The 17,362-nt window shown below is 48.2% G+C and overlaps 1 protein-coding gene and 1 long non-coding RNA gene across 2 annotated transcripts in view; one reads left to right on the top strand and one right to left on the bottom strand.

The window, feature by feature from the left end:
* LOC311592514 overlaps nt 1-17,362 on the top strand; it is a 256,851-nt gene that overhangs the window by 91,452 nt on the left and 148,037 nt on the right. The window lies entirely within an intron of this gene.
* PARVA (parvin alpha) overlaps nt 1-17,362 on the bottom strand; it is a 148,242-nt gene that overhangs the window by 109,714 nt on the left and 21,166 nt on the right. The window lies entirely within an intron of this gene.

The following is a 17,362-nucleotide window of genomic DNA, read 5'->3' as shown; positions in this document are numbered from 1 at the left end:
ACGTGCAGACAGGTGAAGAGGATGGTGCTGAGGGTAGGAACACGTGTGACTTTCATACAAGCATGAGGATCTGGGCTCAGACCCCCACTACCTACATAGATGCCAAGCAGCCAAGTATGGCACATAACTATAACCCCAGCCTAGTGCTATAGGAGTGGAGGTGGGCCCATCCCTTACATCCCTGGACAGCCAGTGTAACTAACTGGTGTGTTGTCATTAAAAAAAAAAAAAAAAAAAGAGGAGAGTGACTAAGGAAGACATGTGACATCTACTTCTGATTGTCACATACATACATGTTCATGCACAACTACACAGACGTACATACATACACACATACACACACACACACATACACACACACACACATACACACACACACACACACACACACACACACACACACACACACAAGGCTGTGAGTATAGTTCAATGGTATAGATTTAGCCTAACAAGGTTTCTCTGTGTAGCCTTGGCTGTCCTGCACTTGCTTTGTAGACCAGGCTGGACTCAAACTGATAGCAATCCACCTACCTCTGCCTCCCAAGTGCTGGGATTAAAGGTGTGTACCACCATGCCTGGTTGATTCCACCTCTTAAATGTACACAAGGTGTAATGTAGCTTGCACTTAAGTAAACTACAAATGCTTTGAACACTGTTCAATTTGAGCAGACATAGCCCTTTGTTTTTTGGATGCTCGGAAGCTATTGGCCCCAGGAAGGACAGATACAATTGTTCTTCATTACTATTGTTATTAAAGGTGGGTTCACCTTTAACAATTATATGTCACAACCTCCTGTGATAAGCCTTTGCTGCCCCAGGGACATGGGAAGAATTTACAATAGACAAGTTGACTAGATCCTTCAGGGCTGTGCAAAGAATTCAGATCTCAAAGGCAGGCAGGCACTGCCTGTGGCCTGGACAAATCATTTAATGTTCCTGGCCCAAGTTTCCTCTCTCTAAACAGCCAAGGATTATGCTGGTCCAATTCTCCTCATCTCCAAAGGCGAACAAACATGGAGTAGGCACCAAATCCATAAACGCCTCAGCTATTATTACCATTAGTAACATCAGTGATGAGAACAGTAGTATAGTCTTCATAGAGCAACGTCTAATCTCACCTCTGTTACCACAGCTACTACTCTCCCCTTCATCCTAGAACTCAGGACAGTTGCTGCGCCAACTTCTCATTGGTGATCTTGGCTTTGGGAATATCTATTAAGAATTTCTAAACCAAGGTGAACCCTTAACTCTGAAGTGTTAAGAGAAATCAGGACATCCTCACCAAAGCCTGATCACACACATAATAAGATGATTTGTCCCTACCAGCAGCTCTCTGTAGCTTTTGTCCTCTCTGTAGACCTCTGGGGTAAAGGACATTTGGGGCCCACACATGTTTGCAGAACAGGCTGGTACATCCTGTCCTTGTTACAGAGCCTGGCACATCAGTGGCAAAACAGACTTCTCTTTTGACACACTTTTCCTTCAGGAGTCTGGCTGGACCAGGGCTTGCTGCAGAAGCCACCGCTGCCTTCTCCCCCCCCCCCCCCCCACACACACATTCCCCCCACACACACACTGCTTAACTGCCTCCCAGAGCCCCCTGGTGGCCAGTCACATATTCACACCCCATTCTCATACAGGGGGACAGAGAGTCTGAAGGGGCATTCTAGCACAGAGCAGAGTGATCAGACCCACACGCCCAAGGGAACCCCAGTGACTACACCAGTCGCCTCAGGGGAAGTAGGGACAAAGGTAGGGAGGAGGCGGAGAGTCAGCCAGACCTTGGTATCTTTCCTTGGACATCAGAAGTGAGCCAGGCGGAGAGAGGCTCCAAGCCGGGGCTGACTCGGGAGAGAGACTGTCAGGGAGCTGGGAGCTCGTAGGAGGGAGGTGGGGCCAGTGACATGTGCGGGGATAGATGGAGAAGGCTCATGAAAGACAGGAAGGAGGCTTGGTCATTGTACAGCGTTCCTGACTTTTCTAACCACACTGTAGGCTTCATACACGCATTTGATCCCAATTTCACAGATGCTACGCAGGCCATTTCAACCGCAACCTGATGAGAAGGCAAATCCCAGGACAGAAGCATCCTATGGCGAACTTGACCCAACTCCCTGGAAATACAAGCTTTGGGGCTAGACAGATGGCTCAGTGGTTAGGAGCACTTGTTGCTCTTCCAGAGGACCCGGGTTTGATTCCTGGCACCCACAGGGTGGCTCACAACCACCTGTAATCCTTGCCCCTTCTTTTGGCCTCCATTGTAAGCATGGTATGCACACGATGCACAGACATACAAGCAGGCAACAACAACAACAAATCCCATCACATAAAATTAAAAAATAAAGGCAAAAAAGAAAACATAAGAGCTGCCAGAACCAAGGAAAGCCTAAAGCCTATCCCCGACCCAGGTAGACGAGGAAGCTGTGGCCACCGGAGATTGTGGTACCCTCAGTGGGGTCCAGGAGCAGGAGGAGATGGTTTTTAGGTGAGAGCTAAGGAAATCTGAACAGAGTGTGGGGTATGGCCACTAGTGGTCAACTGTGCATCAACGCTGACTCCCCACTGTAGCCAGTACGCCACTGACAGGGGAGCCTACAGTAGGGGAAAGTGCATGACAGACAAACGGGAACCCTATATTGGCCCCACATTTCTTCTACAAATTCAAGTCTGTGCCAAAATAAATAATTAAAGTCTATTTTAAATTATTATTGTTCATATAAATATCTACAGGAAAAAAATGAAGGGATCTTTAAGAAAAAACAAAGAGATGGGCATGGTGATGCATGCCTTTAATCTCAGCACTTGGGAGGCAGAGGTGAGCGGATCTCAGAGTTTGAGGCTAGCCTGGTCTACAAAGTGAGTTCCAGGACAGCCAGGGCTAAACACTGTCTTGAAAAACCAAAAGAGAAACAAACAAACAAACAAACAAACAAACAAACACACACTTTTGAGAAGGCCTCTCAGGTCTCTCAACGAAGCTAGATTGTATTTCCAGGCTACACTGGCAACCAGCAAGCCCTAGTGACGCGATGGGAATGTGATGACCCACGTACCCACACATGTGGAGGTCATAGGAGAACTTTCTGGAGTCAGTTCTTTCCTTCTACCATGGGTTCTGGGGGGGGGGGGGGTAGAACTCAGGCCACAGGCTTTCACAATAAGTAAGCACTCTTACCCACTGAGCCATGTTGTCGACTCAACCTGCAGCCTCTGACCCCATCTCTTCCACTCTTCATTGCTGGGTCCCCTGGGGGCTGGGACCACAAGGCCTGTGCCACGGTGCAGTGCTGAGACTTATGCAGTGCTGACGGTGGCACCCAGGGCTTCGTGTTGTTAGGTGAGTTCTCTGCCAAATGAGCCACACCTCAGCCTCTCGGTTTTATACACCGAGGTTCCATGTGGCACTAAAAAGGAAGGCTCCACGCTAACTTTATTTTACTATCTTATTTTCGCATTTAAAGCTAAGATGGTTGTTGCGGGGGTTGGATCCTCGAGTGTGTCCTGGGAGGAGGGACACAGTCAGTATTGGGTCTTGAAGTGAGCAATCTGGCAGGCTCAGTGTGAACCATAGACTGGTTGTGGATGGGCACTAGGCCCTATTGAGATTTGCTGGTGATGCATCCACAGAGAGGAGGAGAAAGCAAGCAGAGAAGCAACTTCCCTAAAAGGAGAAAGCAACAGGCCTCGGGTAGGACCCCTTGGATTCAGCCACAACCAATCAAATGTATCCACTGCTAAGCCCCAAATGTATGCTTGGACGCGCTGGGCTGGCCCTCTGCAGACCTGCCTGACAGCTTAGTAAAGGGGAAAAAAACAAAAACAAAAAACAAAACTGCAGCACAGGAGGTGAAGCAGCTGGCTTAGGCTCTGGCCAAGGGAAGTGAAGGGATTTGAAGGCGTTTCCTGTGAGCGGGGGCAAGCTAGGGTGCTTCATGTAGGAGGCCTAGAACCAGCACCTTAAGATCCAGGACAGAACAGAGATGGAGGAACTTTGCACAGAGCCCAAACCATCCAGTCCCTGGACCACACCGCCAGAGGGTCCTGGGGACAGAAATCCAATCTCTGTCCCTGAACTGTGTAGCTTCCCATGCCCTTCATGGTCAGGTAAGATCAGGGGCCCTAGGAGGCTACATACAATGTGCCACCTGGAAACATGTTTACTATCTTTGTCCCTGGAGGCTAGAGACACAGCAACATGTCCCCTCCAGTCACTCCTCCAAAGGCATGATGTCATTTCACATAGCCTGGCAAACAATCTCTCTAAAGAGAATTCTAATTCTTTTCTTTTCTTTTTTCTTTTCTTTCTTTTTGAGACAGGTTCTCACTATGTAGTTCTATCTACCCTAAAACTCACTGTGTAGACCATGCTGGTTTTGAACTCACAGAGATCCATCTGCTTCTGCCTCCCAAGTACTGGAGTTTAATATACGTACCACTCACTACACTTAAAATTTCTAGTCGAAGGTCATACCAGAATGTACTACAGCTAATGGTATTTGATACAAAAATGTTTGTATTCCCCTTGCTACTGCAACCAATTACCACATATTTAGTGGCTTAAAAATTATTTCACAACGGTGGAGGTCAGAAGTCACAATAGGTCCCACTGGGCTGGAGTCAAGATGTCAGCAGGGCCATGTTCCCTTCTGGAAGCTCTGAGAATCTCTGCCCGTCCTTTTTCCAGGTGCTGGGTGCCTCCAACATCACTTGGCTCATGGCCTTTGACCCCATGTTCACATCTTGTTATGTCACATCTCTCTGACCTCTTGTCCTTGGTCACACCTCCCTCTAGCTCTCTCCTGGTCCCTCTCTTCTATTTTTGTAAAAAAGTAATTTATTTTACATATATGAGTGCTCTATCTGCATGTTGCCTGCATGCCAGAAAAGGGCATCAGATCCCAGTATAGATAGCTGTGAGCCACCATGCGGTTGGTGGGAATTGAACTCAGGACCTCTGGAAGAGATGACAGTGCTCTTAACCACTGAGCCATCTCTCCAGTGCGGCCCTCTGACTTCCTTCTAGTTTTAAGGTTCCTTGCCAATACAGGCTCACCTGCATGATTTGGGATCATTTTTATATTTTAAATTTTACATTAAGATGTAAGACTCCTTAGCCGCTGCTGCTGCTGCCTCCTCTCCCTCTTCCTCCTCTTCTTCCTCCTCCTCTTCTTCCTCCTCCTCTTCTTCCTCCTCCTCTTCTTCCTCCTCCTCTTCTTCCTCCTCCTCTTCTTCCTCCTCCTTCTCTGCCTTCTCCTCCTCCTCTTCCTCCTTCTCCTTCTCCTCCTCCTCTTCCTCTTCCTTCTTTTGGTTTTTTGAGACAGGTTTCTCTGTGTAGTTCTGGCTGTCCTGGACTCATTTTGTAGACCAGGCTGGCCTTGAACTCACTGACCTGGAACTCACTGCCTGCCTCTGCCTTCCTGAGTGCTGTGATTAAAGACATGAGCCACCACACCTGGCTTGCTCTAGCTTATTACCCATGAGAAACAATTGGGGAAAAAAATGGAAGATTGAGGCTGGGCATGGTGGCGCACGCCTTTAATCCCAGCACTTGGGAGGCAGAGGCAGGTGGATCGCTGTGAGTTAGAGGCCAGCCTGGTCTACATAGCACAGATGGAGGACAGCCAGGACAGCCAGGGCTCTATAGAAAGAAGAAAACAGTAAAAGCTTGATCCAATTCTTGGCCTCATAGTTTTCAGCCCATGGTAAGAGCTCTGTCACTTTGGGGCCCGTGTGAAGACACCATTCTGACTACATGGCAGGGATGGAGAGGTGGGGAGAAGAGCCCCTTCAGAGGCACAACATGACCTTCTGCCACCAACCAGGCCTAATTCTCTACAATCTATCTGGGTATGAACGCAAGAGTGGACTCACACTCTGATGAGGATCACACCTCAACAGCGCCACCAGCTGGAGGTCAAGCCTTCAACCCCATATGCTTTTAAGGGTGCTTAATCCTACACGCCACCTACCACACCCTCATCTTTTTACATTAAAAAAAAATCATTATTTCTTTGTTTGTTTATTCACTTGTGTGTGTGTGTGTGTGTGTGTGTGTGTGTGTGTGTGTGTTTGCCATGGTACACATGTGGAGGTCAGAGGACTTTCAAGACTCAATTCTCCCTTCCACCATGGGGTGATGGGGGTGGAAGTGAGACTCTCAGGCTTGGTGGTAGCCACCTTTACTTGAGGCAACTTTCTGGCCCCACATCTGACCATGTGACTCCAAAGTGAAAACAAAACGACAAAACTCTCATCTCATCAAACATGGACTGCACAGTTCACATAGAGTAATTGTATTTAATGGAGACAAGGTCTATGAGGTGATCACTGCTAATATCCAGGGTACACCCCCACCCCTGCTCCGACCCAACCCTACCCTGGCTCTCCTGTGTCCTTGAAAGGATTCCTAAAAGCTCTTAGGGGATTTTAGAACCAGCTTCCCTCTCACTCGTCTGCTAGCACCTTCACGTTGTTGCCTCTTGGCTCCTGGAAATCTTGTGTCTGTGCCTGGAACATTCACCCCCAAGGCTCTCATAGCCCTGTCCTGACTCTTTAGACACATTCCATCCTCAGAGAGGCCTTCTTCAGCCATCTCATCTGGTCACCTGCACCCTCCCCTGCGGGCCACCACCACCGGCAACTCCAATCATTTGTTTTATACTGCCCATCTCATCTATGAGGCCTATCCTGTTCAAACCTGTATGCCTAACTCCTAAGAAGAGGGCTTGGTACATAGTTGGTGCTTTATTAATGTTTGTGAAAAGAGTAAATGCGAAATATGTGAGAAGAGACACGGCCAGCTTTCCAGAGCCTCTCACTTAAGGCATAGGAGCCATGCCTGACTTACGAATTTAAAAAAAATGTATCTATTTTTGTTTTATGTACACTGGTGTTTTGCCTGCAAGTATGTCTGTGTGAGGGTGTCAGATCTTGGAGTTACAGACAGTAAGCTGCCATGTGGGTGTTGGGAACTGAACCCGGATCCTCTGGAAGAGCTGCCAGTGCTCTTAACTACTGAGCTACCTCTCCATCCTCAACCTCTGAATTTTAAAAGTGACATTAGTATTTCTTTTGTGTGTTTGCATAGGGCACACATGTGCTATGGCATTCAGGTGGCGCTCAGAAGACAATGTGCTGGAGTCAGTTCTCTCCTTCCAGCACGTGGAGCCCAAGGATCAAACTCACATCATCAGGCTTGGAGACAAGCACCTCCACCCTCCACCAGACACCTCGCAGGCTCCATGCATTGTGCCAGACCATGTGCCTGGCAGGTGCAGAGAAGGAAGGGTGGGCCCGGCTCCCAGTGGTGCCCTGCTCTGGGAGTGGGAGAAACAGTGGCATCAGCAGAATCCCTGCAGTCTGTGTGATCAGCCCGGAGGCTGAGGAGAGGACAGGGCATGGTCACTGCAAACCAGGAATTCTCAATCATGCTTGGGGAGCCGATTCAAAACATGAGCTAGAGATGCGGGGGTGGGGGTGGGGGGGGTTTCACTGCTGCGACGGGAGGAGCTGGGGGACCAGGTGTGCTCAGGGGAATAGGGGAAGTGGGGGGGGGGGTTGCACTGAGGTGTAGACTATAGAACAATCAAGACACAAGCCAGAAAGGCAATTAGGGCAAGACAAATGGAGGCGCGTGTGCTCCAGGGAGGGATGCACACTTCATCTTAAATCATCAGGTTTGGTGGTTTTGTTTTGTTTTGTTTTCCTTTTCCTGAAACAGGGTTTCTCTTTGTAGCCCTGGCAGTCCCAGAATTCACTCTGTAGACCAGCTGGGCCTTGAGTTCAGAGATCCACCTCCCTCTGCCTCCTCAGTGCTGAGATTAAAGGTGTTCGCTACCACCATTGGCTCATCTTAAATCAGTCTTAAAAGGATGGAAAGGGGAGCTAAGGAGATAAGGTGGTTCAGTGGGTAGTGCAGGCTTGAGGAGCAGAGTCCAATCTGGACCTATGGGTGTGGTAGTGTGCTTGTAATGCCAGCACCAGGGAGGTAGAGACAGACAGATTCCTGGGGCTCACTAGCCAGCCAGGCTAGCCTCCTGGGCAAGCCCCCAGACCTCCATTGTCTCAAAACCAACCAACCAACTAACCCAAAATAAACAGAAAACAAGGCAAATTATGCATTAAGGTTACATCACTTGAGGTTTACCTCTGACTTCCACACACACATGTGCACCTATGTTCATACACATGCCCCGCCCCCTGCCCCATGCACACACACATATACACATGAACAAAAGAATGAGGTAGGTTGGGCATGGCAGTACATACCAGAGATCCAGAACACAGAAGGTGAGAGCAGGACTGAGTGAGTTTGAGCTGCCTGGGCTACACAGTGAGACTCTGTGTTAGAAAAGTGGGGATGGGAGGGGGCAGTGTTTTAGGGATACATTTTGTATGGATCGAAAGTCAGTAAAGTCTATTCCTTATCAAGCAGAGTGTGACAAACAAAAACAAAAACAAAACCTCAGGTCACTAAATGCCTCTGCACCTCAAAGCCCCACTGGGATCTATCTCCCTTTGCCCCGAGGGCGACCAAGGGGGGCCGACCTTAACACTTGCAGGCTGAGCAGCTGGCGACACCTGGGAGGTGTAATTTGAGAGCTGAAACTAGAGCTGGGCTTCCCAGCCTCTCCCACAGCCCTGAGGGGAGTGCTTACAGTGTCCTGACCTCTCAAAGCATCCTGGGAAGCCCGCTGGAAGGAACTCTTTATTTATTGAGCGTGTTTTAAATGAAACGCCGTTAAAATATCCTCCCATGGTTTATCTCCTCAACGCTTCGATTCCAAAGAACAACAACCCACAGCCGCCGCTGCCCTCTGCATGCCCTCGGCTTCACCTATGACGTCTGCAGCCGAAAGTGGTGTCACACACCGTTGCTTTCTGAGGACATCCGAGGGGGAACTGAAGCTTTGGGAAGGGGGTCTTTAAAAAGATGCCGGCAGCCTCTAAGCAGCCACCCTTCGCCACGGTCTAGCCTTGCACATTTTAAACGTCAGAACTTTGGGGCCACGTGAAAGTTTAAACGACGCACGCGGCTCTGCTTCCCCTCCCCACCCCACCCCCACCCCCTATCCCCACCCCACCCCCACCGCTCTGGAGGCCGCACTTTCTATGCCACGGATTCCAAGGGAGCTAACCACAGGGAAGGACTCTTCAGAAGTCACCAGCCATGAGCCTTGCAAGTCCACAGTGGTCCAAGACTGTGACAATGACATCAACTCAAGAGGACATCTGTCCCTCCTCCTCACTACCCCCCTTGCCAGACGGTAAATATGGATCCTGGGTGAACGTTTGCGCCTCCCCAACTCAAATGTTAAAGCCTTGCCGGAGTGATATGATAAGGAAGAGGATGAGTCATGAGGGTGGGGTCTCCACAAGAGGGATGAGCACCCTCTTTAAAGAGCCCTGTGAGCTCTCGCCACCCCCCACCCAACCCCGCACCTCATGTGAGGCCATGGCAAGCGGGCATCTGTGTTGAAGAGGAGCCACAGCACACATCAAGTGATGGGCATATCAACGTTGAACCACTCAATTAATTTCTGTACGTAAGCCACTTTAACCTAAAGCATTTTTGTTAAGGTAGCCCAAATAGCCCAAGATTGAGGAAGAGGATGCTGAGGAAAAGCCCCAACGCTGCCCCCAGCTGTTACAGATGTGGAGCCACAGGCTGGCTGAGCTGGGAGGAGCTGGGTGCTTGGAATGAGTGGGAAAGTGAAATCTGATGCCAGACAGGACTAAGCAGGAACTTCTCTAGCAGAAGGCCTGGAAGTTATGTGCTCTGCGAGACCACCGAGACCACTGTCGCTGACATAATTTACAGTGTGGCTGTGGGTAAGCAAAAACAAAACAAAGCCCCCTCCCCACCCCCGCCCCCGACACTGAACTTCTCTTGTAAAATTAAAATCAAAAGAATAGAAAAGAATCCTTGTGGTCGGTGAACCAGTAAAGGTGAAAGATAACAATGAATCAGGGTGTGGCAGCACACAACTGTAATCCCAGCACTCAGGAGGCTGAGGCAGGAGGATCATGAGCCCCAGGCCAGGCTGGGCTGCAGAGTAAGGCCACATCCCAATAATAACAAATTAACAGCAGCAGCCGCAATAAAAACAGAGAAAAGGAAAACCAAAAGCATCCAATCTTCACGAGGATGCAGCTAAGCAAGCCTCTATATGTACCTCCATATAAATTGGCAAGAATTTTCTTGGGCAGGCCCCTTTAAACTTTACTATACACATTTACATTAATAATCAAAAGAAGATGAAGGAGGAGGAGGAGAAGAAGAAGAGGAGGTGGAGGAGGAAGAAAAGAAAGAAAAAAGAAGAGACAGCAGCAGCCATGAATTTGAGAGGGAGTAAGGGAGGTAACTGGCAGGATTAGGGGGAAAGAAGAGTGAAAATTACATAATTGTATTTTAACTTAAACAATAAACACATTACAAAGCCTTTACTGCACATGCACGTCACTGCGGATCTTGCTGGAATGCAGATTGGTTCAGGAGGCTCGGGGTGAGGCCCTAGGACCTGAGTGCTCACTGCTTACCAAGCGACAGGGGTGAGGGTGGTCTGCTTGTTCACCAGGAGAAACAGGAGCCCAAGAGAATTTAGCCAAGTACATCAAGCGCTTAAAAGCCTCACGTCTTCGATAATCCTACATTAACGGCTGCATTCTAGGAATCACAATGAATGCATAAAAAAGCAGCAAACAACGGGATGTATATCAACGTAAAGAACAGACAGGACGTCCACAGCCGACAACATGGAACTTCACAAATCTGTCATGTAAAGCCCTTAGGCCCCAGGACGTCACAAAATGGGCACTCAGTATCAAATTCATTTAGAATTAATAGTGATATGAGGGGAAATTGTTTGTGACGTGCAGAGTAAAATCTTGACATACAAAATGTGTGGTGTGCGTGTGTGTGTGTGTGTGTGTGTGTGTGTGTGTGTGTGTGTTGGAGAGAAAGCTCAGTGGGTAAAGCGCTTGTCCTGCAGGCATGAGGACCTGAGTCTGCATTGCCAAAACCCACATAAAAATCTAGGTGACATGGCAGCCAACTATAATTTCCATGTATAAGGCGGGTACAGGAATCCCCCAAGCAAGCTGGCTAGTCAGACTAGCCTAAACAGCAGCTATGGGCTCAAGAAGAGGTGGAGATCTTCCTCCACCTTGGTCCTACACACACACACACACACACACACACACACACACACACACACACACACACTGGGAGTATGCAGTATTGTGATGGCTAGTTTCACGTGCCAACTTGGCTAGGCTCTGATACCCAGTTACTTAATCCGATGGCACCTAGGCATGCTGTGATGTGAGTAACCCCTACATCAAGTGACTTAAACAGCAGAGGCTGGGCTTCATTCAGTCAAACTCCCAAAGTCCCGGGTAGTAGAAGAAGACACCTCGGAGAAGAAGGAATGGGACCTTAATACTGTTGGACTCTTCCAGTACTTCTGGACTGGTAGGGTGACATTTTAACCTGTCACCCTTATGTTATCTGAGCCAGCTCCAGGGGGGAATAATTCATACATGCAGCCTGCCAGTCTGTTTCTCTGCAGAGTCTTGTCTGGCCTGCATTCTGGGCCCACAAAGCTAAAGGCATATGAATGTATAAGTAGCCGTGTGTCCTGGGACTGAACACACAGAACTTTACCTCTGTGATTTAAACTATTCTATTCAAACATTTAAAAGCAGATGCATAAGCAACGAGAGAAGAAAACATCCCAAACAAACAGTATAAAAAGGACCATGGTGTATTTTATTATCTGTCTTCATATTTAATTTTTTTTTTCTAAACCTTTTCCTAGGTTTTGTAGCTACTTTTGTAGCTAGGAGATATAGGAGATATATCATCACTGTGAGGCCTGCAGGCAATGTGGCAACAGATGGTTGTCCACTGGGAGGCTGTCCTGAGACTTCAGACAACCCTGAGGAGTGAAGGCGCTGCCTCACATGCCACCTGCTACCAGGCCAGCAGTCTTTCTCCCTTCCTGCCAGCTCCAGTTTCTTCCTTTTCATCCCATCTTCCTCCTACCCCTTCATTCTTACCCAGAAAAAAAAAAAAAAGCCCACAGACAGGTACGACAAAGGGACTTTTTTTCTGTTTTCCAAATGAGGAAACTGAGGCTCCCAAGGCTGGAGGAGCATCGGGCTGCCCAGCTTGGTAGTTGATGTAGCCCAAATGCCTCCCTCTGTAAACTGTAAAAGGAGACACACGTTAGTGATCTGTATGGCTGTTCCCGCAAGGCCAGTGGGAGAAGCATGTCGATTACATTACAAGGCCTTCTCCCGGCCTTTCATAGCCTTCTCCAGACTGTACACAATAAGTCACTAAGCTCCGGAAAGGACCAGGATGATGGCCAGGGTCATGTGCCAGGACCAAAGGCATTCTGAGCTCTGCCATGTGTCCCAAGCATCCTGCGGTGGCCCTGGTGACTCAAGCCTCACAGCTGCAAGTGAACAGGGCCACCCACACTGCCCAAGTGGGCCGGCTGATTCGGAGCCTACTTTCCACTCTCAGCAGCCTCCTTAGTCCTCATCTAATTACTGGCCCAAGACCTTGGGCAGCTGCCAGCCCCGTGCTCAGCAGGATGGCCCAACTGCTGGACACTCAGCAGCACCCCTGTTTGGTAGTCCTGCCTCTGTGGACACCCAAGGCTATCCCTCTCACTCCTCCAGGCCAACCAGACTTGCTGTGCTCAGGGTTGGGATGGTCTCAGTTATCCTCATCGAGTGGAGTCCCCGTACCAGTGTGCCTATAACAGATGGGCTGATCTCCCCACATCATGAGCCCTCTGCCCCAGCAACCTGGAGGGGCCACTGTCACCAGCCCCTCTAAGAACCCAAGGCAATGCAGGTTCCAAGGACATCTGGTGTTTGCCTAACAAATGAACGGTCAGAACATATACAGGCCATGCCACTGAGGCGCTTCTCCAAGCCACGGCAGTGAACCAGGTCCACATTAAAGGGCGGGCTAGCAAGCCTGCTGCTTGAACAGACGATGATACCAAACGCTAGCAGCACAGCCTGGGAACAGAACGGAACCGTGCTGCCAGGCCCCCGCATGTTGTCAACAACGCCATTTCTGTCAAATGAGACAGTACGTTTATAAAGGGAGGGGAAAGACACAGCCCACTCTGAAAGTCTTTCAGAGGGACACGTTTATGGCTACGTTACAAGGTGTCATTAGAGACCATGCCACCAAGCCTGAAACCAGCTCTGGGCCAGCTAACATTACAAACCCAAATGGACCCTCAAGCAGGAGGAATTGTTTAGTGAGAGTAAGGGATGTGTGTGTCTGCAGAAATACGCCTGGATACCTTTACCCTATTTTCTAAGATGTTGCTTAGTGTATAAAACCACTCGAAATAAGCATATAAAAATCTCTTCTTTTGAACATCAAGGCAAGTTAACAAAAAAGGTAGACACTACCCAAGCAATGACATCCAAGGCTGTCCTCTGGCTACACACACACACACACACACATACACACACACTCTCTTTCCAAATATATACATACACACACACCAAACACACACACATATACACACATACACATATATACATAAACACACAAATAAATACAAGAAATTATAAATTAAAATTTAAAATGTCTACCAGGCCAGGGAGTGGGACAGGATGCTTTCCAAGGCAGACCTGGATGAAATGGTACTCTGGGTCCCTTGTCCCAACTACACCCTGCTACTGACCTTGCACATTCATTCAATAGCTGTGTTTTGGGAACATTGAGAACACATGTCTTATTGACAAATAGGTTTTTTTTGAATTATTAAAGAGCAAGCGAATCTTCCACAAATATACTTAGGGGAACATATATTGAGCATGTAGGTCAACATATATTGCTAGATTCTGCCCCCAGCTCAAGGGCCTCCCCAAATCTTTCTTTGCCCCCTCCACACGCAGTTTCTTAGGATTTCCACCTAGTTTTTAAATGTCCCTTCTACCTGACATCAGAAATGTCAACTGAGAAGTAGGAGCAAATATAGACTCTTTAGAGCTGGCAATTAACGTTAAAAAAAAAAAAAAAGGTCAAATCCCACAAGTGAGGGAGGGAGGGGATGGCTGAGGAAATCTTTGGAAATACTCAGGTAAAATCCCTGGAGCTTGCTGCATTCATTATGGATGAGGACTACTTGGTATGAGCCTGGGTGGGGTGTTCCAAACACGAGGAGCGGTTTGGTACGGAGGTTGTACCTCAGTGGCAGAGCACTTGCTCAGCACAAGTAAGGGCTTGGGCTCTATTTGCAAGGGAAGGAGGGAGCCTCTAAATATGACAACTATAAAGGTCATAAAAGGAGGCCCAAGTGATGGCCTTAGAGATACTCAGAGAATAGTACTTGCCTAGCAGGCACAATCCCCAGTACTAGAAAAAAGAAAAGAGAGAAAACAGTGATGGTGGCAGCATGTGGGCTCCAGGCTTCCCTCCCACACCCAGGACTGGCTGTTTCAGTGGGGCCACCTCTAAACACCTCATCTCAGCCGAGAGGTGGTGGTGTACGCCTTTAATCCCAGAAGAGGCAGGTGGATCATTGTGAGTTCGAGGCCAGCCTGGTTGACAAACTGAGTCCAGGACAGCCAAGAATACACAGAGAAACTGTCCCGAAAAACCAAACAACAACAACAACAACAATAAAATAAATAAACAAATAAATAAAAACAACAACAAAAAACAAACCTCACCTCTTCCAGCTTTTAAGAATCGGGATTGCAGCCGCTATGGAGGGCTGAGTTGCCCAGTGGAATGCCACAACCTGAACAGCTTTGGGACTGACACGACTGGGGTGACAGGGAATGAGAAATGACAGATACACACACAGAAAGCTGGGATCAGGTAAGCCGCGTGCTTTGATGGAGACACACCAGCAGCCCAGAAATCCAGCTTGGGGAATGTATAAGCCAGGCATGGTAGTGCCTGCCTGTGACCCCAGTACTCGGGAGGCAGGGGCAGGAAAATCAGGAGGTCAAAGTCAGCATCAGCTTAAAAAAAAAAAGTTTAAACTATCCTAGGCTTCAAAAAGCAAAGCAGGCATGGTGGCAAATCAAGTAGTTGGGAGCCTAGGACAGAGGGCTCTTGATTCGAGGCCCGTTTGGCCTATATATCAAGAGTATTTTTAAAAAACTAGCCATGCTGGGCGGTGGTGGCACACACCTTTAATCCCAGCACTTGGGAGGCAGAGGCAGGCATAACTTCATGAGTTTGAGGACAGCCTGGTCTACAAAGTGATAGCCAAGGCTACACAGAGAAACTTGTCTCTAAAAACGAAAACAAACAAACAAAATTAGTCACCACCACTAGAGAAGGGGAATTTTCTAATTTCTTAATGTTTAACTCAACAATCCCATGCCAGGAAATCAACTCTACAGAAGTAACATTGCATATGGGGACTATTTCTACAAACACAACTACAGCCATAGTGTTTCTGTAATGGCAGATACATGGGAACTCAACTAATGAAGGAGCAGTTGGCAAGCTACAGCATGTCTCCAGGCAGAACGTTACTCCACTGCAGCCATTAAAAGTCACACTCCTATTCACAGGAGCATGGTAACAGGAAATGCCATGAGGGAAAATCACAGAAATGTGTATTTAATTAAGAAGAGGAGGAGGAGGAAGAGGTAGAGGAAGAGGAGGAGGAGGAGAACTACAGCAGCAAACCCCATGGGAAATGCTGGATATGTATATACTAAGTGCCAACTGTGGTAGTTTCTGTCACAGTGACTCAGGGTGACACAGTCCTTGCCTGGGAGGCTGTCTGTGATGAAGCCTTGACAGATAAGAAAAGAATGTCACAGTGAGGCAGAAGGAACCTCTGGCAACCTGGTTGGGCGTGGCCTCCACGCACTCACACAGAGGGGCTCATCTCATTGAGTTGGGTGCAAAGCAGATTGACTACTGTCAAACCTGCGACCTGGGAAAGCATATACCCACGACAGCTGGTCCACAAGACGCAAGAGCAGCAAAGCTGCCCCAAGTCAATCTGCATAGGCACATCCTCCATTTAGTTTCATGTTTTTATGCTACCTTGTTATTATGAGAAAAGTAACAGTTGGGTTTAATGTAAGAGAGCAATAAAAAACATCCTTTTCTGGTCCATATTTGGAAACTCTCCAATGGAAACACAGATATGCTGAGAGGCAGGATAAATTAATGGTTAGGGGAAAGTAGGCTCTAGAGCTGTCGGTCTTGTTTGAATGTTATGCTGGCTCCACCATTTACAGTGAGCTGATTATTCAGGCTCTGTAACCCAGTACAGAAAAGGAAATTAAAAATAAATAAGTAAGTAAATAAATAAATAAAGTCTTGAGGACAGCAAAGTAGCACAGCTGGTAAAGGAGCTTGCCACCGAGCCTGTTGGCCTGATTTGGTGTTCTGACCCCCTCATGCAGATATGTATAAGTCAAGTGTAATAAAAATAGCAAAACCCATCTCTCACAGTTAGTCGCTGTATTTAATGGGATTGAATGAGTCTCTCTCTCTATGAAATGTATATTATACGCAACTGTGAACCTTGCAAACTCTTTATAGTAATATTACAAGGTGTGGGGAAGGGTGAAGCCACAGGCACTAATAGGTCAAAAGGAAAGGTAGAAATAATAGCAAGGTAATAGCAAGCATGTGTGTGTGTGTGTGTGTGTGTGTGTGTGTATGTGTGCGCGTGCGCGTGTGCCGTGTTTTGTGCCAAGACCCTGACATGAATTCATTATTAGCTGTTTTAGGGATCGCTCTGCTGCATCCTTGAATGGAAACAACACACAGAGAAAAGCTGGGATCAGGTGTCTGATGGGGAAGCACAGCAGTTTACGATACGCATCTGAACAAGGAGGCAGCTCTAGCTGGTTCTCCATAGGGGCAATCTGTGTAGGGGAGCAGTCTCAGGCCATGAGTGGGGGGCGGGGGGCAGGGAGAAGCTACAGCGGGCACTTTCTCTAGCCACTATCAATATCCACACATAGACAAGAGGAAGGCTCTGCTATCCCTGGGTCTGAGACCTGGGGTTCTTCTTGCCATGGCTGTGCTCATGTCAAACAATACACTTCTTCAGTTGCGCTGCAACATTGCTTCAAAGACTTTTTACCCCCATTCGGTAGATAAGGGTAACTAAAATGGGAAGAAACAAATGACACGGCCAGGCCCAGCCAGCTCTTAGGTCTGTGTCCCTCCAGGGACTGGGCTAGGCACAGAGGACCAGTCTCCAGAGGCTAGGCTGCAAGTCTCTTAAGAGCTGAATGAAGCATGCATGGTGTGTCTCCTTCCCGGAGCAGCCAGGATTGCTAACCTATTCCAGAGAGCAGACCAAAATTCAAACCCAGGGCTGTTTTCTTCCAGGGC

This window comes from Acomys minous (assembly GCF_964271855.1).
Source record: "Acomys minous genome assembly, chromosome: 2".
Lineage (NCBI taxonomy): Eukaryota > Metazoa > Chordata > Mammalia > Rodentia > Muridae > Acomys > Acomys minous.
This window is presented reverse-complemented; position numbering and strand designations above follow the sequence as displayed.